The 25,754-nt window shown below is 32.8% G+C and overlaps 1 protein-coding gene and 1 pseudogene across 2 annotated transcripts in view; one reads left to right on the top strand and one right to left on the bottom strand.

Annotated features, from left to right (window-relative positions):
* LOC143534673 (uncharacterized) overlaps nt 1-25,754 on the top strand; it is a 186,458-nt gene that overhangs the window by 128,286 nt on the left and 32,418 nt on the right. The gene's annotated exons all lie outside the window — the stretch shown is intronic.
* On the bottom strand, nt 836-1,894 carry LOC143534682 (GATA transcription factor 15 pseudogene; annotated as a pseudogene). Its single transcript, XR_013135588.1, has 3 exons — nt 1,877-1,894; nt 1,648-1,794; nt 836-1,162 (listed from the first exon to the last, which is right to left on the bottom strand). The product of XR_013135588.1 is annotated as a GATA transcription factor 15 pseudogene (transcript).

The following is a 25,754-nucleotide window of genomic DNA, read 5'->3' as shown; positions in this document are numbered from 1 at the left end:
AAACCGGAAGGAGGAAGAAAAAAATACTCAGTGGTCGGACTGCTATTTTTTATAGCAACCTGATTTTTTCAAGCTTTTGAAAAATATAATAATCAGAAGGGCACAGGCTGAGCGGCCAATTTTCTCTATGTAAAAAGTCTAAAACACCCTCCTTCTAAACGGTCATTAACAGAAATATTTGACGGAATGGCATAGATTGTCCCGCCCAAATATGACAGACGTCCATAATGCGCAAATTAGTTTTCAGTGACTAATCCATATCCCGCCGATATATTTCGGGGAGTCAAATTGGAATTTTATCTTTTCGTTTAGTTACCTCTTCATTTTCATTATCTTTATCACCACCATTTTCTTTCCCGTTTATCTTATTATCACCTAATAAATAATTTGTTATCAGCATCTAAATGCTTTATTGTAATTATTTAGTATTTTATCTAATATTTTCTATATTTAACTCGACAGTGTTTTCTTGCAAAACGAGCTTATTGTGAAACTTATCAAAAATAGAAAAAGATTGTTTACTATTTGACAATTTTGAAAAGGAACTTGGTAAGCATAGTATTTTTAATATTATTGTTGCATATCAACAAGTCAAGTTACCTTTGGTCTAATAACATAACATATTACATTTTGCATTAAACATGCCCAACAAAAAGTGTACACAAAGATGTTAAGTTTGACCTGATGCAGCAAGTATTGTCAGCTAGACTGCAACGAAATAGTACACACACGAGTTGTCAATAGACCATAAAGGCATAAACATTGAAAATTTCACCCCCTTTTGGGCTATTCTACCACTATTACCTAATTAAAGCCCTATATGTCACTGTATCAGTTAGGGTTTCAATTTCCCCCAAATTTCAATTTGGAGGAAAAAAAAACACTTTCAACATCAAAAAGATCCACCACACGAGATCGCCATTAACAGTATTGCAGCTTGTTCTTCTTCCCGCAGCTTGTTCCACCACGGCTTACCTCTTTCATACGACGATCTCTTCCTCTTAATCTGCTGCTGTTGCTGGTTTTCATCAGTCACCATTAATCTCACCTTCAACGAATTTCGTTTAGTATTTTTTGATGTTTTTTTTCTCGTTTTATCAAATCCGCTCGCTTGTGCTAATTTTCTCTTGTTGTATTTGATACCACACGCATTGCAAAGTGACTGAGAACATAATCACAAAACGTTTACAATATATAATGATAACACGGTAAATAAATAACCGATTATTTTCATCACAATAAACGATTAGACTATGCATACAAATCGGGGCGAATTGCGACACGTGACGCCCAGTCACCAAGGAGTGGAATTTGTTTTTGTAATGGTGTTGTAGGCTAATATATATACCACACACAATTACAAACATATATAATAATAATATAAATATATATACATACATACAATACACACAAAGCACATATACATCGCCCCTTTCTCCAGGCGACAAGAACAATCCGCCCCCGCCCCAAAAATCGCCCACGGGGGCGGTGTTGTCGCCACTTTCTCGCCCCAATCTGTCGCCCACTACATATGGCCTTACAATATATAATGATAACACGGTAAATAAATAACCAATTATTTTCATCACAATAAACGATTGCAATGTCTGTCAGTAGAAACATAACTCTGAGCATATACATACATACCTTGGGACCAGCAGGACCGCCTCTCCAAAGAGGAGTACTCGTGGTTTGACAATAGCTACAGCATTTAGTCTCGTTTGACGGTGCTAACGGACTGCTGCTGCTCTCGGTTATTTCTTTAGCTTCTTCGGCTTGTGGATCGATTGATCTCTACACAAATGTTAAATTTGAGCTTGTTAAAATTAACAAGTTCTTAGAAATTGAATGAATGAAAAATGTTAAACAAGGTTACCTTATGTTTCAGATCCATGATTGAAGTAAGCAAACACTTTTGGTGGAATTAAAATGTGTGTGAGTGATAATGGCGGTTATAGATATGATCACTCACACACACACTAGCTCACTGTGAGGGTTGGATTAAGATACCAGGGGCTGTTGGTTTGTTTGTATTATTATATGTGCAGCCTTTTGAGTTGTTACTTTGACTACACAGACGATATATATTAATAAAATATTATTATTTGGAGAAGGTGGAGGTGTTGCGTGGGTGGCGTTGTTAGCCGGACACAAAACCCTAGTTAAGTCAAGAGTATTGGTTAATTACTATGGTACCCCTCACGATTCACTTGCTCTTCACGGAATTTTGAAATGTTACATTTAATGATGTTTAATGTTTGATAAATATTGTTGTTATTAAATTTGTGTTTTTCTCTAAGCTGAGCTGGTGGTGGATTGGTGTTACCCAGTTTTGATTATTGCATACAACATTTAATTTCAGCGATACTTGAGTGATGATGAGAGACTAGACGTGTAGGTGACGTTCATTAGTTGGATATTTGAAATGAACATGTTTTATCTCATCGCATTATCATGCCTTCAGACGAGTGTTCACGTGCATTGGCCTTATGTGACAATGTTTCCCGGGTTAAAAGACAAGTATACCCCAATGTGATGATTATAGCTAGTAATCAATTTGGAGAATTTTTTGGCCACTAAAAAAATCAGCTATGTGTTTTTACACGTGTTTTATTTTTACCACCAAAACAAATGTATAAATTAAAAAATGTATAAGTTGACTATGTGATTTTTGTTTTAGGAGTGTTTGAGATTTCTTATTTTACTTTCTTATAATTTTTGTCATATGTTAATAAGTTATAACGTTGTAACCTATTAACTTATATACCCTCACATAATACATAATATCCAACACCTTTTAACTTTTTCAAAAGTTAATAAGTCATAAGTTATTTAAAATAAGCAATCCCAAACACTTGCTTAATAAGTTTTTAACTTCTTATGATTCTTATCAATGTTAATTTCTTATATATGATTGCGATTTATATATTTAGGGGGTGTTTGAGATTCCTTATTTTACCCCCTTATAACTTTTCATTAAGTTAATAAGTTACAACATTGTAACTTATGTAACTTTTCCTCTCACATCAAAAGCAATTCCAAACACCTTATTCTTTTTCATAAAGTTAATAAGTTATAAGTTGATGAAAATAAGCAATCCCAAACACCCTCTTACTGATAAGGTCGTGACGGGTGGTAGGCATGATCCCGTCTCAATAGTCCAATATGCTAAATAACCTTCATTTTAAAACTTGGAAGTGCACACGTATGATGTATCTAACGCATCATTGGTCCGACTTGTTAAGTTATCAAATATAGTCACAAAATATATATATATATATATATATATATATATATATATATTTTTTAGAACTAAAAGCAGAATTTAATTAAATATACATAAATATACACAAAATATATTAAAAAAAAAAGCAGTATTGAACATTTACTATAGTTTAGGGTGTTTTATTGTCGAGAATAATCGATTAATCGACCGCCATGATGTTGCCAAGAAAGAAAAGAAGATAGGAAGAACGACAAAATCCGGGGCATGTTATAGTGGTTGGTAGTAAATGACGCCAATCCCTCAGTATAGTCTTTATTTGCACTTTGGTCTTCAGAATATTGGTTCTTATACAAAAATAAAGTATAAGCTATACAATGATTGAATGCGTTCTTTATTTCCAATCATTTATCTTTAACAAATTTATATATATATATCAATATGACCACGACATGAGCGAGTGTGACCAACAGTGTATAATATTTCCCGCCAATAACGCCTAAGCCATATAAAAATTAAGGGTATGTTTGGCATGTAGCTTTTAGGAGCTACAAGCTTTAAGCTTTTAAGAAAAAACTCATACTCAATTAAAAGCTCTGTTTGGTTCAAGGAGCTTAAAGCCTTTAGGTCAGGAGAAAAAGCTTAAAACTTAAAGCTTCTACTAGTAACGTTTAGAAAGAGCTACAAGCTTTTAGTATGATAATTTACTTAAATAACCTTCCAAAATAAATACATTTACTATTATTGATTTTAGTTATGCTCATTTTAATAATTTTATACGTTTTATTAAAAGCTCCAGCTACTCTGCCAAACATCTAAATATATCTAAAGAGCTACAGCTAACAGCTACCAGCTACAGCTTCCAGCCACCAGCTTCCAGCTAACAGCCAACAGCTTCCAGCTACAGCTACCAGCTAGTTTTGCCAAACATACCCTAAGTCCACTATATATGTATATTTATATTTAATTAAGAAAAATTCTCAAAATGACCATTATTTGAGAAGAGAGAAATTGTTAAATAGCCTTAAATCCCTAAACATTTCTAAAATAACCATCAAATTTGGACTGAGGCGACGAGATCTTGAGAAATCTTTAGACCAATGGAATTCTGACAAGTGTTACACTTCTAACAAGTATATTTATATTTAATTAAGAAAAATTCTCAAAATGACCATTATTTGAGAAGAGAGAAATTGTTAAATAGCCTTAAATCCCTAAACATTTCTAAAATAACCATCAAATTTGGACTGAGGCGACGAGATCTTGAGAAATCTTTAGACCAATGGAATTCTGACAAGTGTTACACTTTTTGAAAATCCGACGGTTTTTTTAAAATAGTTTTTTCCGACGGTTTAATAATGTTTCTTACCGAATCCCCTCAACTTCCAAAAACTTGGGAAATTGTGCATTTAAACTTAGTCTTTCAAGACGCATTTATGTTGAATTTGTACCAAGAATACGAGTTATTAGTTTATTTCTTATGTGTTGAAATCTAGTCCACACCTTCAAAATTTATTTATAATCCTTCTACACCGACAATATATTATGATATTCCATCAATTCCGACATGACCGTCCAAAGAATATACATGAGTTTATCTTCATCTTCCCCTTCATACCACCCTAAACCATCCTCTCAAAAATGCAGGTTTTGGCCGAATTTTTTCGGCCTTAACAAACTCTCAAAGAGGACCAGACTCATTATTTTCGAGCAACGTGCAGAACAGAACAATGTACTCGTTTCCAAACGTTGAGATTACGTTGTCGTCGTAATAGGATCCAATGAACCCGGGACCCATATCCATAACCTCTACTTGATCACCCTCTTAAACTTCATGATTTTGATTCAAGACTTAGAGTTGATGAAGAGATCGATGTGAATGAATTATTGAGGAAGATGATACATATAATGTAAATATGGACAAACATGTAAGAGTGAACTACATAATCGTTTTCTTAGTACAAATTAAAAAGATTTGTGTCTTGAAAGACAAATTTGTAAAGCACATTTTTTCATGTGTTCAAAATTTGTAGGGGTCAGTTAAGAATCCTTAATAAACCGTCTGGCAAGACAACTTTTAATATTAAGATTTAGTGAAGAAATATGGACGAGTCCCTCAATATTTTCAAAAATATGATCCCCTTAGTATAAATTTATCAAATAAGTGTCTTGAAAGACAAAATTAAATGTCACATTTTTCCATGTGTTTAAAATTTGTAGGGGTCAGATAAGAAACCTAAGTAATCCATCTGGCAAGAAAGCTTTGGGGAATAAGTTTTAGTGAAAAAATATGGACGTGTCTCTCAATATTTATAATTCTATGGTCTTCTTGGTATAAATTCACCCTAAATGCGTCTTGAAAGACTGAGTTTGAATGCACAATTTCCCAAGTTTTTGGAAGTTGAGGGGATCTTTTATGAAACATTATTAAACCGTCGGAAAAAACTATTTTAAAAAAACGTCAGATTTTCAGAAACTGTAACACTTGTTAGAATTCTATTGGTCTAAAGATTTCTCCAAATCTAGTCGTCTCAGTCCAAATTTGATGGGATATTTTGGGAATGTGTGGGGATTTAGGGCTATTTAACAATTTCTCTCTCCCCAAAATTGCCATTTTGGAAAATTTCCCTTTAATTAACTATGTTAGAACTCGTGTAATACATGTGTTAGTAATAAAACATATATATATATATATATATATATATATATAATACAAATAATTACAAAAAACCTACCTCTACTTTGAAAAGCTATTTATAAGTTATTAATGAATTTTTATATACAATTGAGCCACAAACTTTTTGATCTGACCATATGTAATAAATCATGAGAACTATAATGGAATGCCAAGAAAAGTAAGCATACATACTTCTCCTGTAGCTCGCTTGGATCTATGCCTCCCATCCTAATAAATTAAAAGGTGAATATAAAATAATGATGCAGATATAGGTTTAATCCAGGAATGTAAAAAAATGGAAATAAGATAAATGTGGTGCACTACTACTGCTGCTACTGCTACTGCTACTGCTACTACTCTTGCTGCTTACTACTACTGCTACTACTGTTGTTGCTGCTGCTTGCTGCTGCTGCTGCCACCACTCCTACCACTACCACCACTACCACCACCACTGCTACTACCTACTACTACTACTCATAAATTGGATGTGGCTTAATGGTAGAGCTATCACTTTACTAGTGAGAGGTACGATGTTCAAACCTCATTATCACCAATTTATATGGGAGATATGAGGGATGACCCTGGCTTGCCAGGGTTCGAGTCCTGATCTCACCCTGTTTTAGCAGCTCCTCGCTGTCGTGCTGTTTGGCGAGCGTGGGGGTCAGGTTTTATCTGGGGAATCCCTCAATAGGTGGACCACTAGTGGCTTCGTCGGACTCGTGGTCGGCTCGGGCTACCTTTAGCCAATGGGGGCCCCATACGAAATACCTGGCGTTACTTAGTTGGTCGTTAAAAAAAACTACTTCTACTTCAAGAATACAAGGAACAATATTTGTTTAGTGTAAAGACAAAAAAAACCACCTTCATAACATAACTTATGTTGGCATCTTTTAGTTAGCTGCAGTCAAACTATTAACCAACTCAACGGCAAGGTGAGTCTCTATATGTGTAATAAGAGTATGAGCAGTCCTTCCTTCTTACAGTGTGTAGCCACAACTAAGTTGACAAATAAAAATAAATATCAGAAACCATAAAAAACAACCAAGATGATTAAGTATAAACGTCCACGCCTTTAGGATTCGTTATGACCAAATCCGTCTCCATGCCTAATCCATTCTTCCTTGCAAATTAAACTGGAAAACGCTACAAAATATAATAGAATAGCAAAAGTGATAAGAAATTAACGAAATCATTTAAACACATATACATAATATTGTAAAACAAACCATAATAACCTAAAACAAACAATAACATCATCTTATTTGACATGTAGGACAACCAACACAAATTGCAGGTCACAAATAGAAAACTTGTCATCATCATATTAAATTTTTATAATCAAGGTTTATTGGATTTTAATAATCCATATTGAATATTATTGGCCGATAATAATCCATATTCATTTTATAACCACTGGCGGTATCAAATTTAAAAAAAGTTGGCCCCTAATGGCCCCCTGTTAAAAAGGACTTAACGTCCTTATATTTTTTTCCCCTAATTTCAAAATAATGTTTTAGTGCTTTTGATCGAAAAGATGATACATGTCGATTGATGTAAAACTTAGCTCAAAATGGTGGTCCAAAACGTCAATGCAATGCTCCAATTCGAGTATTTGAACTTCCAATTAACAAAAATTAAGCTGTTTGGATTACTGTTTTGAGTTAAGTTTTACATCAATTGACCCGTATCCTCTTTCCGATCAAAAGCCCTAAAACATTATCTTGAAATTCGGAAAAAATTATAACAACGTTAAGTTCTTTTTAATGGGGGACCATTGGGGGCCAACTTTTTTAAATATGGGACCGCCAGTGACTATAAAATAAATAGGGATTATTATCGGCCGATAACAATAAGTAAGGATTATTAGAATTCAATAAACCTATAATCAATAGGTAAAAATTTAAAAACCAAACAAAAATCAAATAAAAAGATTATTGTAACACTAATGTTGAAACTTTTAGACAGAATTACAGAAATTGTCCTTTATGTTTGTACCAAATTTCACTCATTGTCTTTTATCTTTAATATTAATATGTTTTGTCCTTTACGTTTCCAAATCTAATTTTGCACATGAGGACACATTGGTCAATTTACCTTCTTGATTAAAAATATTAAAATAAATAAACAAAAACCAATCGAAAAACTTAAATCAATTTACTTTCTCCTTTAGCTTTGAACACACTCACTCTTTTCTCTATCTAGGGCAAACTTCCATCACCACCGACTACTTGCCATTATCCATCCACCACCAGTACATAATATATAAATAAATACTTTCCCCAGCCATCATCTTCTTCAAACCCCGTCCCTCATATAAGAAAGTTTTTTCCTCCACCAATTTCATAACGGCTGCACACTGATAATTTCCCCTCATTTCTGAACCGGTTTTCTTATCGTTACAAGCCACCTAAAAATCAAAACCACCGCTGGACCTAACCACCACCGTTATAGACATAACGCAGATAACTTGTAAATACAAATTAGTGTTTGACTTGATTGTGGTTAGGTGAAATTGAAAGATACAAATTATTTGTTGCTTCTGCCCAAAATTAGTTGAAAATCAATTTAACCCAAACCAAAATTTAAACGAAACTCTTAAGATTGTGAAGAAAACAAATAAGTTTTTGTTCCTTCCATTTTGGTAGAGCAAAAACAATCAAATTTTGTTAGATTCATAGTTTAATCGAAATTTCTGCCGCCGCTGCACGAACTCGGGCGAAGCTTCACCGGTATCAACCGGACACTAATTCGAGGTAAGTAAAGCACTAAAGTGCTCGTTTTGGCATTCCGAACCAAAGCCCTATTGTCTCGTACATTAATTGTTATTGTCCAAGTTGATTTTGAAGCGAAAATAGGAACAGTTTCTATGGTTTTTGGATGCCGGAATGGGTTAACTGGGTTAGTGTCAAAGGACAAATACTGTTAGATTTGGAAACGTAAAGGACGAAACATATCAATATTAAAGATAAAGGACAATGAGTGAAATCTGGTACAAACATAAATGACAATCTTTGTAATTCTGTCAAACTTTTAATGACAACCATAAAGACAAAGATAAATATCAAACAAAGAGCACAAAATCCTCATCAGTAATAAATAAATATCAAAAGTTCATAAAAATAGCACCTAATATCTGGAATTTTAGGGTAAAGAATAAAATTAGGCGATGAATAGATATGCAAATCACGATGAAATTAGTGAATCATTAGATGACGAAAACACTGTGAATTGAATCTGTACATATGAATTAGGGTATAATCATCATAAACCAATATCGATCCGAACTTATTTCAATCATAACTCATTTCGATCCGAACTAATTTTACTCTCTAGACTTATCAATCAAAACTTGTTTTAAACTAAATATGAACTTGACCCGACTATTTAAATTAAAATAAAAACTAAAAATACGCGGATAATAAAAAGATTAAAGTATCATTTTCGTCTCCGTGGTTTGGCAAATAATGTGAATTTAGTCCAAAAAGTTTTTTTTTCATATGGACCACCCATGTTTTCCAGTTCTTGCCAATTACATACAAATCACTAACCCCGTTAAATTTAATCGTTAAGTCTGGGTAGACATGTCTTTTCACTCTTTTTTTATTATAATACTTATTTTAGTGAACTACGGTTTTCGTCATAGTGGTTTGTCCAAATCCACGGTTTTAGTCCAATAGTTTCAAGTTTGCAAATTCGTCTATGTAGTATCATTTCATTTGCAATTAAACCCAAATTTATTAACCCCGTTAAGTTTGGTCGCTAACCCATCTGCGTGTCCCTCACGTGACGACACGTTTTGTCGTTTTTCTCCCCAAATAAACCTCAGTCTTAATTTGCTAGCTCCCTCACCTGAGGGGCTGAGGTGTATTTGAAAAAAAAGGGAAAAAAGAATGAATAAAATGACCTCTCATGTGAAGGGCACACTAATGGGTTTAACGAACAAACTTAACGAGATTAGTGAATTCGGGTTTAATTGCTAGTGAAATGAAACCATAGGGAAGAAAACTGGAAATTTGAAACTACTGGACTAAAACTGTATGTTTGGACAAATCACATGGACGAAAACCGCAGTTCACTGAAATAAGTATAATAATAAAGAAATAGTGAAAATGTCTATCCCTGACTTCATGATTAAATTTAGCGGTGTTTGGGATTTGGATGTAACTGACTCGAAATGTGGATGGTTCATATGCAAAAAACAATTTTTTGGACTAAATTCGTATAATTTGTCAAACCACACGGACGAAAATGACACTTTAGTCTAATAAATTTTTTTGACAGATTATGACATATCCCTACAAGTTGCACGTGCTGTATATCATCAATAATTTGTACTCACTCAAAATCTTCAACGACTACCCTTGTTGTTGAAATGACCTGTTTGTTATCATTATAGATAACTAAATATATACTTTGAAGTTAATAAAATGTTTTCATGGCTACCGTTTGAGTGATTCTTTAACTATTGTCATACATCTATTGTTTGAATAAAATATTAGACTTGTCCTATAATTTGATGAGATTGATCTATAACGTTCTTGATCTTTTCGTTTAGAGGAGAAATCTGCGTATATATATTATTTCAGAAGCAAATTAATAAAATTTAATTTGGTTTAAAAAATATTTATTAAGTTATAAACCAAGTCAACAAATTTAAAAATACCATGTAAATATTGTGGTGAAAACTTCAACCTATCAAAGTTCTGCATTTTTATGACATAACTCTAATATGTTTCACTTGCCATAATCATTCTGGCAATATATCAAACACTTGACGTGCAACCTTAGAAACAAACATATATATCGAAATCTTTCCTTGTAAAATAGCCAAAGTTTTAAGATGGTTGAATAAGAGAAAACATATTCTGAGATCGATCGAAGGATGATCTATGTTACATAAAAGTTTAAGATTTAGGGTTTCAATCAATGCTACAATCGATACAAAGTTTAAGATTTAGAAAATTAGATGAAAGAACATAATCAGATACATACCTTGTTGATTGAAACAGTGAATGATGATGTTTAACTCTAAAGAAATCGATGTGAATTAAGAGTAGGGTTTGTTGAATGATGATGTTGTTTGAATATATAGTAGGGTTTGTTGAGAAAGAGTGTTGAGTAAGCTGTGTATGTTTGAGAAAACCGGGTTAGACCCGCAAGATTGAAAGAAAAAAGAACTGATGAAAGATTAGATGACGTGGAGAAATAGTTGTATTTAAATGCCATGTTGTAAAAAGAAAGAATATGGTAAACTATAAAAGGATGGGTTGCTGAAAATTAACTCGTTTATTATATAGGTATATATTATATTTATCGCAACATCATTAAAATGTCTTTTATCTTCTTGGTCGCCCATTTTCAAAATAAGCATTTTAAATGTAAGTTTAGACTATTTATTTTACGATAAAGCGAGTAATAAAATTATTATGCGTGCTATGTATCTGTAGTCATATTCATAGAATATCATGTTTATAGTTACGACATACTCAACTTCAAAGACACATGTCACCCTTTTTTCTTGCCTATCATGTGACAATCGTCAATTTCAGGTTAACTCCGTTAACTCCGTTAACTCAACTCCGTCAATTCAAACTTAAAGATCACTGAATCTATAACGCACACCTCATTACATTTAAACTAGGGTTTAAATGACGCTTAACACTTACTACATGTGTAGTCTTTCGGGAATTGCACCGAAACGCAAACGAGTTGACGCAAACGATTGGTGAATAAACGAAAAACGTCAAAACAATAATTATGTGATAATTATGTGTTAGACTTATGTGTTATGTGATAACATTGTTATAAACGTTAACTCAATGTGCTAGAACTAGTTAATTAAGCTAGAAAAGTAACATTTGAAAGTTAAGGGACCAAAGTGTATTATATTATTATTATTAATATTAACTTAAAAACCCTAACTCTCCTCTTTCTCTCCCTCAAACCCGACGGCAGCTACCCCCCCCCTCCTCACGATCGGCTCACACACACACACATATCTCTTGGTTTTTTATCTTGTTTTTCACAATTGAAGCCTCCTACACCCGATTCTAGTCATCTTCTACCTTCCTCTTGCTTATTTTTGTGCTTTTGAAGGTATAATTATAAACCCTAAAATCTGGAAATTTCATATATTGTGTTCATATAATCTTTGTTTGATTTGATGATGTATTGATGATGATTTGATAACTAGAATTGATATTATTACATGTTAATTGGTTGTGTCTTTGATTTTGAGATCAAATAAAACCCTAACCATGTATGTAATGTGTAATTGATGTGCATGGATGGTGATATTGGTGTCTAGAATGTTATATGAACGGATTATGGTCCATAGATAGTTAATGTGTTGAGTTTGGATGCAAACAGTTTCTGGACAGATTGTGTTATGATGTTCAATTGACTGTATCGGGGTGTAAATTTGAAAATTGGTTGAGATTATTTATACTACAGTAAACTAGGTTGAGTCTAGTTTTTAAAGAATATAAATTTGCAATTTTTGGACGTGTAAAAGTTAACCTTTATGATTTTACAAAAACGTTGTGCAAATCTGAGTTGTTAGACCTGCTGTTAGGTTGTTTTGTAAATGTTATATCTCATGAACTACGAGACCAATTGGGTTGGTTCCACTTCTGGAAGTTGACTTGTTGAGTTAGGAACCTAACCCAAGTGGTCTTGCATTTGTTGGATTTTTTGTTTAACGGGAATTTCAAATAACATTCTGTTACGCATGAATTTGACTGTTATGAGTTTGCTGTAAGGTTTTGATCATTGTGAGAAACATATGTGGAATAAAAATAAAATAAAATATGTTCTGGAAACCTAATACATGTATGCTTTTGTGATGATTTTTGGTAAATTAATTGAGATGCTATGATCGGTGGAATAGTACAATCTTTCAAGTAGAATTTCTGTCTCGATGAGACTAGCTGCTGAATTTTGTGAAAATGCATGAAACATGATAATTGCTAGTAAATTGTTATGTTTTGACCAAATTGCCCCTGCGGGGAATACTTGCTATATAATTGTGGTGTTTTGACCAAATTGCCCCTGCGGGGAATAGTCGCTAGTGATGTACATTATTAATGCATGACACGTAAATAATTGTTCACACATGTATCGTATCACAATTGTACTTGTTAAGTCACACACGATTCACAAACGAGACACGAAACACATTGTGTGCATAGGTATTATGTGCCGAGTCTAGAGACTCGATAATAGTTCCGACACTTAGAAAATCTCTTTGTTGTTTTAGAACGCTAGAGAGAGTTTTCTGTGACGCGCATCACTTGGTGATTTATTTTTGGGAAATCTTCGCAAACAGTGAGTTCACTTACCCCTCTAAACTATTTTCAAACGCTTTTCACTTGGGGAGATAACATACTCCGAAAACGCATTTAAGATTTTGTTAATATAAATTATATATCACTTGTAAAGACTAAGTGGCAAACGCAATAACTAAAGTCCTTCATTCACATCGAACCGTTTAATATTGGATAATAGCGAGTCATTGTTGAGTAGTACTACTGGGTTTGACAAACCCCACCCAACGCTAAACTCGACTGGAGGTCGAGTGGGTGTAATCTTGGCTAAACACATACCATGGTCGGGATAGACCTGGTGGCAAGGCAAATGATAAACAGTCAGCTTCGGTGTCGAACACTTAGTAATACTTTCTTTATATAGGCTAGCTACCTATAGATATATAATTGATTTAACACTATCTGGTAACGCAAAACGCTGAACGCAAAACGCTGAACGCGAAACGCTAAACGCAAAACGCTGAACGCAAAACGCAAAACGCTTTATTTTATATAAACTTGTGAACTCACCAACCTCGTTTTGACACTTTTAGTATGTTATTCTCAGGTAGCCGAGGCGGGCGCTCGGTATAGGATCATGCATGGTTTTTGAACATTCTGATATGCAAACATGTTTTTAACTATTATTATTTGGGTTTTTAAGACGTCCTGTGTGACGCAACTTTCGTCTTTTGGTTTTTACGCTTCCGCACTTATTTTCATTTAAACGTTTTTATGGTTTGATTATAACTAATGATTCCGATCCTGTTAGTTCACACCCTCTAACGGTAAAACTCCGTTAGTGGATTTTGAGGGTGTGACATATCAATAATCACATCTTTCGCTTGCCATTAAATCATTAACATGGTGGATACACTAGCCATTTAACCCCCTATAGATTTGAAACACTGTGAAAGATCAGGATGGCTATGAGATTTGCTACTCAAAGTACCCATCAAATCAATATTAGATATATTCACAAGATAGACACCACAAATGTAATATTTGTGAAATTTTACATCGGTTGTTGTTAGTAGTTGGTTTGTTGTTAGTAGTTGGTTCGTAATATCATATGGTTTTGTGAACTATCATCCCGTTTTTAGATGAGTTGTATTTGTAAATGATTAGGTGTTAAGAGGATACAATTGTGATAAAGGTACAATTTTTTGACTAACATGACACATTGCGGTTTTGGAAGAGGTTCCTTATGTTTGTCCATCTTTGTGGTTGTAACATATGTTATTAGATTACACACTATGTGCATTTTGGATGCCCGCACACTATGTACATTTTAGAATTTAGACGCACACTCCTTGTTACACTTAGTGATTGTTGTGAAATATATTGTCCGATTAGTCTTATTAGGTGGAATTTGTCGTTTGAACCTCCTCGCTAGCGACTTATTGTTAGTTGTTGCATGATTTTCTATGACCTTGGTGTATGATACAACATTCGCAACACAAAAGGGTTTGATAGTGTACATTTCCAACCAAAAAAAGGTACAACTAAAATAGAAAGAGTATACAATAACAAACAGAACATCATATGCTCTTAACTACAATAAGGCCTTTGTTGTGATGGCACGGTTATACCATATTCATATGTTTCATCAACAAGGAAGCATCATTTTCAACATGATAATAGTTGGATTGACATTATTTATCACGGTTATGAAGTGACATCGATCAATATAATAATCATTAATCAACAATTTTTTTCTGGTTGGGATCATGAGATGTTTTTGAAGATAAGATAATGACCGTATTCGTAAATATAAATATATGAGCATACTAATTAGTATGTCCCTTGTCTCCTAACCTAAAATTACATTTAAAATCAAGAGTATTTCTCTCGCATTTCAATTAAATTATATTTTTTCTCTTTCTTTTATTCACAACCACTTTTAAAAATTATAAAAAAATAAAAAGTTAATATGGTGAAACAAAAAAATTTCAAATATACAAAAACATCATTACTGTTGTGAAAACAAGCCTAATAGCTAACACATAGGAGGAGTTGTAGGGAGAAAAGGAGAGATTTCATTGATAGGTGTATCTTACAATGAGGTATAATAAGATGTATATAAAGAGAAGACAACTTGGACAATAAGCCTAATCTATATTAGGTATTGATAACCACCATAATATATATTTATAACACCCCCCTTGGTTATCAACTTAATACGCTTGGAGATGCTGCCTCATTAAAAACCTTGCTAAGAAAACCCATTGGGACAAAACCATAGCTTAGGGAAAAAGAGTGCATCGCGTATGTCTCCCCCTGATTTATATGCCCATTAAAATGGTAGATATCGATCTTATGTGAAAGTTGCCCAAAACTTTGTAGTCAATCATTTGTATCTTCGTTCGTTGACATTTGAATCCTTAAGTTGAATGATGTTGTATGATCTTCACGTGAAAACTTCTATTGCTTCATCTGGTTATGATCCTATTGTGTTACTCTGCATCAACAAGACTAACCAAACTTGTTTTGATGGGTTAGTAAAATATAAACACATATTTTCATACCTAAAATATATGTTTTAACCCGTTGTGATGTCTCCTAGTAAAACACATGCCAATAAATATAAATAAAGAAAATAATAATCATATATAGCTAACTGTACAACATAATGCACAAATGCATTTAATTATGGTATTTCCGAACCAATAAAATTCATATTTAGATAGACAATGATATAGAGTCATTGTTAGACATCCTTTAACATGCTAAAAGGATTAAATTTGTCCATGGTAAAATGTCTCAACATTTTCTAGATGCACTTTGATGGATTTATAAACATATAATTATACATATACTCGAACTATAAGTCGAACAATAATCACACCGTGCCAAGGTCTTTGAAAAAGAATTTTCTCTTTAAAAGCTCATAACTTTCTATAGATGATATGTGCATCATCATTGTAAAATGTGATTATAATGACCCTTTAAGAGTGAAATTTTGATAAAAGTATGGCTACTTATATCCAACTTATCTCTCTCTTTATCAAAATATCTCATGATTTGTGCCAAGCTCATTTCAAATAGTTTAGTCCATACGTAATAAGCATAAATCCATGCATTTGCTAATCCATCATGGACTTCTTTTCAACTTGACAAATTATGTATACCCATTCACTTTTCCAGGATTTTTGTTGCATAAACTTACTCATTAACACATCATTTTGTATCACATATCAAAAATCCATATTGTACAATTTCTTTGTTTATTGAGAAATTGTACTTATCATGTACATTTTATTCTATGTGTATGCTTATTGATGCACATAATTACATCATTAAGATTTATCAATTAATCTTTCAAGTATTCAATTACCTTCGGAAACTCTTCAAGAGTTCCATTTATGTTCAACATATTCAATAATCGTAAAGTATTCAAATACGACTCTATACACAACAATCATTATGGTCTCGAGAACTTACTTTACATGATTTGATAATTCAAATCCTTCATAGATTTTCTTGTAAACTCAGTATCAACTGAATAACAATATTTATTGGACGCACGCCAATTCTCTCTTTATATTACCAGACTTTTAAGTTATTGGAAAATCATTGCTTCCACCATTGGAGAATGTGTTTCCTCATATTTAATCATGGGTCTTTGCAAAATCCTTGTGCATTAGTTTTGCCTTATATCACTTGATGAATAACTCATATACAAGACCCGCTTGTATCTAACACATTTTACAATTTTAGTTGTACGGACTGCTGGCCCAACAAACTTTCCGTTTTTTAGAAAATCAACTCTGCCCTGTTTGCGTCTTTCCACTTTGGTCAATCATTTTTCATAGGCAGATCTTAAATCTTGATCCTCGTCATTTTCAAGCGCTAAATTATATATAAAACTATAACGACGTCGACTTTATTTTGATTCCATATATCTTGTAGACATGATAAAATATAATTTACTGAGAGCTCTTTATTTTCAGGTATCCAAGGTTCTTCAAGAACCATCATGTCTAATCTCTTTCAAGAGACCTTTAACTGCACCTCGACTTGACCATTTTTATTACTTGCTCCAATTTTCGAGGAAATTTTAACTTTAGAACCGATCAATCTACCACGCTACAAGCGTGCATTAGAATTATTATCAATTTGTGTTTGTCCTTTCGGGACATTTATTAATTGGAGCATTAGCAGTTCGTATAGGTTTCTTAGCTAGACACTTTCTTTTGGTTAGTGAATCGTCTGGTAATTCATTCGTTGATCTTTATTCATGAATTATCCTTTGAACTTTTAGTTCATATAATTTAGTTTGAGGATCAATGATAATTCATTCCAACTAAATTTGTTTTCTAACTACTTTAAATCTCCCCCTAATGTTGGGAATGTTGATTCACTAAAGTGAAAACTAATGAGCCATAAGCAAATATCCCATTAATGGCTTTAAGTATTTAATCATATATAATATTTAATACCGACATATATTCCCAACTTCCTTTATGTTCTCATCTTTGTGTCTTGTGGTGGATTAATTTCAGTATATAACACATATGAAAAATTAGATGAGAAATATTTGGTTACTGACAAAAAAACCAATTGCAATGGGGAGGAAGTATCATAACTTGTTGGCTTGATGTGAATTAGTTTAAAGACAGTAAAATCATATGTACTCAAATACAAACATGAACCTTTGCTTTCGTGATAATTGCCTTTGCAACGAATTATAGATGTTGAGTAATCGTCTTTAACAATACAATTTATCTAAGAACATAATATGTTATGAAGTTCAACACTTTTCCAATGATCATTATTAACTTGGGAATCAAATTCATTATTATAACCGAATGTAAATATACCAATATGAAATATTATGCTTGCTATCTTATTAGTTAAGCCATAGATCATGCAAACATGAAGTTGCGATCTTGATAACCATTTAGACGATGCATCGATTTTCAAAACACTAAATGGTATCATGTTAGGATATGTGTATCCTTTTCTCAATTCCATAACATCTAGGGATTCTCACCCTCCTTCAGTTGGTAAATAAATGATTTCCCTTGAGTGCAAACTTTGCATGTTCAATTATCACGAAGAATCAAATGGTTCTTCAATATATTTCACATCATTGACTCGGTGTGGTCTAACCGGTCGTGCCATTATATAATCATGATCCATAAACTTCATGTTTATGATCGTATATGTATTATATGCTTCTTTAATACAATTACTTAAATATAAGAGAACCTTTTGTTATCGTTTCAAGCGATCATACGGTTTCACTTGTATTTCCACATTTTGTTCTCATATATGATCAATCCATTTGCCACTTGTGGTGGTCGATCTCATTATTAACATGAATACCAATAAAAAATTGATCTCACTTTTATCATGACCATCGTTACGACTTGATCAATTATGTCAATGATCATGATATATACAATGATCATTAAATACTCAATTCACTTAAGGGAGTAGAGTATAAACAAGTTTCATGCCTTTTATTTTCTCGAACACATGATGGATATGAAGCTATTTCAAAACTTTCATACTCTTTCTGTAATATTAAAACTTCAAGAAAATACTTGAGATATGACAAATGCAGGTTGTTTTATTCATATTATAAATATCGGTCAAAAATCTTATGACCTTTTATAAATCAATAATGAGATTTCAGAAGGACGACACTTCAGATGTCATATGAAGCATATTTATATTCTTTCACTATAGTTCTAATAGTAAAAAACTCTAAATTAGTTGTTCTATACTAAATACCATCTATAGAATAAATAATAGCATACATGATACAATGGATACATAAAGATATAACATTATAACATGTCATCATATAAAATAAGTTTTAACAATATGTTCTTTGTTTATAGATATTAGAAGCATATATATAGATTATATATCGATCAATCTAACTATTATGGTGTAACGAATCACAAAAATATATACATACAAATACTTATTTCAATCACTTTATTGATAAAGACCATAGAAGTTATATGCTAAGTTAAATAGCCATCTCAAATATAAGCTACGATAAAGAATGAAACCATACACATAATACGATATTAATTAAAACATGTAAAATTGGTAACAATTTCTATATTTTTCTTTTTACGATCAAAGACTTGCTTTTATGTAACATTTGATTCAACACAAGCTTTTATGTGTTTTCTAATCACTAAAACAATATTGTTAAACTTGACTTCTTTGTTGTGGTCTAAACAAAATAAATTTATTTAAATGTACAACAATAATTTCATACAGTATAATGCTTAAATCAAAATCTCATTTATATTTATATGAATGATAAAAGAGTGTATTTTCTAAAATTGAAAGATTATGTGCGTTAATAGACTTTAAAACATGACTGAGATACTTGACTAAATTATAAATTACATATACAATATAATTTTTGTTCCATATGATAAAAAAATATTACATATATTAAAGTCCAAATATAACAAAAATACATGTAAAATATAATAGAGATCTTCAAAGTAAAAAGAGAATATCTAATTCTTTAAATTTACTAACATGTTATGATGTCTTCAGCGTTGCGTGATATACATAATTAAGAGAATATTTTTTGTGTTATTTTCCTAACATATATATTGCTTATGCCAATTAGTTTGTAACTCCAATAAAATAATAACAATAATTTACTTGATTAAAATCTGAAGTGCACACAATTCAATTTGTAATTTACAAGTATCAAACAGTTTTTTTTAATCATCTTAACTTATAAAAACAATACTATTTAATTGATTAACATAAATTATTAAAAGGATGAAAGTAACTAATAGAAAGTTTTAAAAACTATTGTTAACTGTAATAAATGTAAAAAATATTTATGGCTTATAATTACGCAATCTGCCATATAATTCCATTATGTGCATACTGAATTAATAGTGACCAAAATACATATATATATTGTTTAAATTCATGACTAATTTAGATATACATTTGCGTCTAAAGTTAATCTATATCGTTTTCAACTTTCAATTCATTAGTATCATAATCAATTGTTTTTATTTCATATTATAAACTAAAAGATATTGAAAAAATATGCCCTCCGTTCTTTTGATAAGGATAAGTAAATAACAAAGAATAGTTTCTTTGTTCTTATATCATTATATTATTTGCAATATTTCTTTGCAATTATAAACTTATAATCATCTTTTTATGAATTCAAACGAAAAATAGGGACATCATAAACTGAGATTATTTTAATTTTCTTTAGTAGTTATCATGATATTCAAATAATAAGCATCCACTATTTGATTAGAAAACAACTGAAATCTAGAGAATAATAAAAATAGAGCCAACAATGAAAGTCGATCATTTGATATTACCCACAAAATCGATTGTCGGTCATGCGATATTTATTTATTAATATTCGTAATTGTATTGGAATAATAAAGATGATGAGTTAAAAAAAATACCAACTTACCTTATGATGTTTGATCCAACTCCATAAGCAATTCGTGCTTACCTTATGATATGCTCCAACTCCATAAGCAATTCGTGCTGATAACGTGTTGTGAAACAAGCCTAATAGCTAACACATAGGAGGAGTTGTAGGAAGAAAGGGAGAGATTTCATTGATAGGTGTATCTTACAATGAGGTATAATAAGATGTATATAAAGAGAAGATAACTTGGACAATAAGCCTAATCTATATTAGGTATTGATAACCACCATAATATGTATTTATAACAATTACATGTTTCCTACACTCATAACTAGGGGTGGCAAAACAAACCCAAATGGGTTGTTTTGGGTCAATATGGATAATTTTTAAAATTGAAATGGGTTATGATGGATCAAAAGAATTTTCTAATGAGGTCAAGATGGGTTGGAGAAATAGTAATGACTTTTGGTTATGGGTTAAAATGGGTTTGTTTATGGGTTATAATGGATTAAAACAGGCTCAATCCAATTTTATTTTCAACAAAACCCACGAAACCGAACAGAAACCGAGAAATCGAAACCGAAATCATAGAAACCGAAAGGATATCGGAACCGACCAAAATGAAAAAGAGCAAAACCGAACAAAAAAATCCCGAAAAAATCAACCTGAACCAATACACAATCGAGTGTATTTTTTTTAATGAACGAGGATGACACGGGAAACATTTTAGTTTTTTTACATTTTGCGTTTTTGATTTATTTTTTGAGTTATTATTTTTTTATTAATTTTTTTGAATATTTTTTTGAGTGGTTTTTAAAACCCTTTGTATTTCAACATACACTTGGGTTAAGATGGGTTAGCTTTACCCATCTTGACCCATACCCATCCTAACCCTATATTTTAAAAATCAATCCTGACCCATACCCATCCTAACCCATACTCATTCTAACCCATCAACCCAACCCAACTCAACCCAACCCAACCCAACCCACCTAAATTGCCACCTCTACTCATAACACCCTAAATTATTCTATATTCCTTAACATTATAAAAACTCATTTACAAAAAATGGGGTATAGGATGTGAAATGATCATAAGTGTATATATTTTTTTGTAGAGTAGCATATGATTAAAGTAGAAGTCGATTGATAGATTTCATTTTACGTAAGTAAAGTTGGGTAAAAACCTTATATGTGAATTTGAAATATGGTTTGATGTTTTTTACCCCCACAATCCCACATTGTATGAACCTACGGATTTAGGGTTGTTTGGGTGAGCTTTTTGGAAACTGATTATTTGCTTATTTGATTTTTGAAAATCAGAAGCTTTTTGGTAAAGCTTCAATTTAAAGCTCGAAAAGTTTTAAATTTGAGTTTTTCAAAATTGATTTTGTTTTTTTAAAAATCAAATAAACAAATAAGCAATTTTAAGAAGCTCAATCAAACACCCTATTAGTGTAGAATGCAAATTTTAATTTGGATAAACAAATGATAAGGGGACGATATCACATGAATCCAAGAAGCGTAAATATATAGATATAAAAGTGAGATGCAAACAAAAATGGGACACAAGATTGATGGTTGAGTAGAATAAGCATTTACATGCGGATATATGTGACTATAGTTTGATACGCAAAAAAAAAATGATATTTTAGTATAGCAAGGTTAAATTTAGGATTTTTTGTTTTTCGGGATGGAAGCTAGGGTAAAAACATTCCATCGAATCATCGATTATTATCAAATTTTCTTTTAAAATTGAAAGGATATATAAATTCCTCTAAACCTAGATTAAAATGTATAATATGAGCTAAAAATATATCCTTAGATCATCATTATCATCATCATCATCATCATCATCATCATCATCATCATGGTACTTAGTATATCCCACCAATAGCAAAGCTATGCTAGGGTCTGAGGAGGGTAAGATGTAGACAACCTTACATCTACCTCATAAGGATAGAGAGGCTGCTTCCGGTGAGACCCCAGCTCGATAGTAGTTTTGCATCAAGACTTGGATATAGGACACATACACTCAACCATCGGGACACCGACCAACTGGTGCATGTACCCTTGTCTTTCGGCTACCAACGTCGCCACATGATGCTTGACTAACCTTTCGTTGTAACACCCCGACCAAAGGCGGATTATACATCGGGGCGCCACATATTGTTTCATTACTCGTGACACTATTGGGTGTCAATATTTAATAAATACATTCATTCGCGCACGCGCAAGGTAAACACAAGATAACATAAAGCAACATAATTCAATATATTATAAGGCAAAATATTCGAACAACAATAACTTGTCTTGATACATTTTAATCTAGGTCCAAAAGTAAAAACGTCCTACGTGTCCACAAGCTCCAAAACAGCTACTGCAAACCTGAACATGTGTTAAAATAAACGTCAAACACTTGCGTGTTGGTGAGAAATCAAGTTTAATACAATACATAGATAACAATAAATCTGCGCGCAACATGTGTATGTCTGGTTTTCAACAGGGGTGTAATCTGATCGGGACCAACTCTAAGATTCATAGACTGCCAGTGCTCACAATTGAGCTCACAAACAAGACAAACTGTGCATGTGTAAACAAAAGAGAAAATCATAAACGATAGTTCTCCCGTGTTCATCTAATGGTACCATGAGAACTGCGGAATAGACCGACAAGACGGTTAATGATCCACACATACAAATAAACAGCCAAGTCTACGTCCTCAACACGTGGGATACTGCGCGACTAAAGTTCATAAACAAGTTTAAGACTCTAAGTTTGTATGAACACATGAACATCCCAAAACATTAAAAATAAAAGGGATTAGGTACGAGATTACTCACTTGATAAACGATGCGGTGTAAGATAAGCAAGAACCAACTTTAAACAAGCACAAGTTAACCTATAATTAAAGATTATTGTTTTAACGATTGGTTTTAAGTCTTGATTATAAGTTAGCATAATTAATAAGTAAATTATTATATATAATATATATTACCGGAAAAGGCAGGGCAGAACAGGGAGGAAGACGGAGGCAGAGAGAAAGGAGACGACAGAGGATCAACGGCAAGGAGCAAAGGAAGAGAGAGCAGGAGAGTTTAAATGAAATTAAGTGTTTGTGTGTGATGTGTTAGAAAGAGAATAAGATTATTATTTATAGGGAAACCCTAGGGAACACAATCCCTAGAAAAGGGGAAAAGATCTCAAAAAGCAAAAGATTCCAAAAGCAAAAGATATCAAAAGATATGGCAGCTGCAGGGGACAAGGGAAAAGCTGACAGGTAACAGTAAAAGCATGGGCGGTTCAGATAAAGGTACTGGTCAAGCATGGAAAAAGCAGACCTCAAAAGATAATTGTCAGTCACTTTTTCTGCCAACCAATGGGGTTGGTGCGCATGCTGCGCCGAAAGTAACTTTTCAGACAAGATAGGTCAGGTCAACAGCACAGAAGATAAGATATCACAAAAGCAAACGGCTAGATTAAACAGAAGAAAAGACTCAAGACATAGCGCGAGAAAACTTGAGCGTGAAGGCAGACACAGAAGGTCAAGAGTGCGCGAGCGCGAAGGCAGACAGAAAACAGTCCACAGCGCGCCGCGGGAAGAACTAAAATCCTTAGCGCGTCGCGGGAAGAATTATCATTCTTAGCGCGCCGCGGGAAGAACTTCCGTTCTTAGCGCGTTGCGAGAAGAACTACAATTCTTAGCGCGCTGCGAGAACAGTTCGCCTCGCGTATCGCAGGAACAACTGGTCTTCACGCAGGCTTCCTTGTAAGGAGTCTGGCGCGTGGAGCTGCGCAGACAACCTTAGGCGGGAAGAAACAAAGGACAAAAATAAGAGAAGGGGTTCAAGGCTTAAGGGCGGGACGACGACAAGAGAGAAAAGAGGCGGGACGGTAACAAGAGGGAAAAGAAGGCGGAAAGAGAGAAGAAGAGGGACGGGACGGCGGGAAGAAAAAGAGAGGAAGAGGCGGGAAGGAAAATATTATTATTAAAAATAAAGTATAAGTATAAATAAATATTAAATCATAAAAGAAAGAGATCGGATCGGAGAAACGGGTACCTGGGTCGGGTCGGATCGGGTCAGATGTCACATTCGTCACCTTTAACGTTATTTTCACGGGATTAGTAAAATAACTTTAAAATTAGTGCAATTAACGTTATTACATCAGATATAATAATAATAATAATAATAATAATAATAATAATAATAAAATTGCCTTTATAATATAGAGAACCATTGATCCGAGGTTATTTTAAAGTAAATATGAATCCAACCCTCCAATTTTGTAAAACAAAAACTGAATGACGTAACTCAAATCATAACCAAGTAAGTTAATTCAACAATTTAATTGTTAAAACACAATTAAAAAAAAACCACTTTTACTTAAGGCACACATTTTTTTTTTCTGCATTCGTCATCGAAGATAACACTGATCAAGAGGGGGCTTAACAAGGGTTGAGCCCTAAAGGGTATCAATAGGTTAACATCCTTTCTTGGAGCCTATCTACAACAAGAAAGTTATAAATCAACGATACAACAATAAAAGTTCTGCCATAAAAAATATAGTAATTATGAAAGTCTAAAACTCAAGGGAATAAAAATAATAGACCTCAAACTAAGGTAACATGTGTGAATTAAACTAGGAGACGCTGCCGGGGTGCATATTAAAGATGATGAATTAAGAGATGTAGCAAGTGAGAATTTGGAGGAATTTTGAAAGGTATGATCATTGATGAGGCTACTCTTCATAGTTAAATAAAACAAAATTATCTACCAAATGAAGGCAATAATCTATTTGTGCCACAAACGAAAACTCAAATTAGAGTTAAGTGTTATCCATTATGCACAAATTCACTCAACCTTTCTTGTTTTATTAGTTAAGCAAACATGGTACTCCGGCAAAGATAACACCAATACATGATAAGCATTAACGCTCAACTATGTTTGTTACCATTTCTTATGTTGCATCGTAAGATGGTTAAAAATGAAAACTGATGTTAATTGTTGCTACAATGGGAAAGAAAACCAATTCAAAAGGCAAAACCTATTGAGGAAAGTGTTTCTTGTGAGTTACTTGCAAAATCTTTTGAGGGCATATATATACCACTTTCTCTATGCAGTGAGGAAGTGGGTTTGGAAAGTTGTACAATCTTTTT

The sequence above is a fragment of the Bidens hawaiensis genome, unplaced genomic scaffold, assembly GCF_021521415.1.
Source record: "Bidens hawaiensis isolate Kalapana, Puna unplaced genomic scaffold, B.hawaiensis_p1.1 tig00010256_1, whole genome shotgun sequence".
In the NCBI taxonomy this organism is placed as follows: domain Eukaryota; kingdom Viridiplantae; phylum Streptophyta; class Magnoliopsida; order Asterales; family Asteraceae; genus Bidens; species Bidens hawaiensis.
Note: the sequence above shows the minus strand (reverse complement) of the source record. Positions and strands in the feature narration are given on the sequence as shown.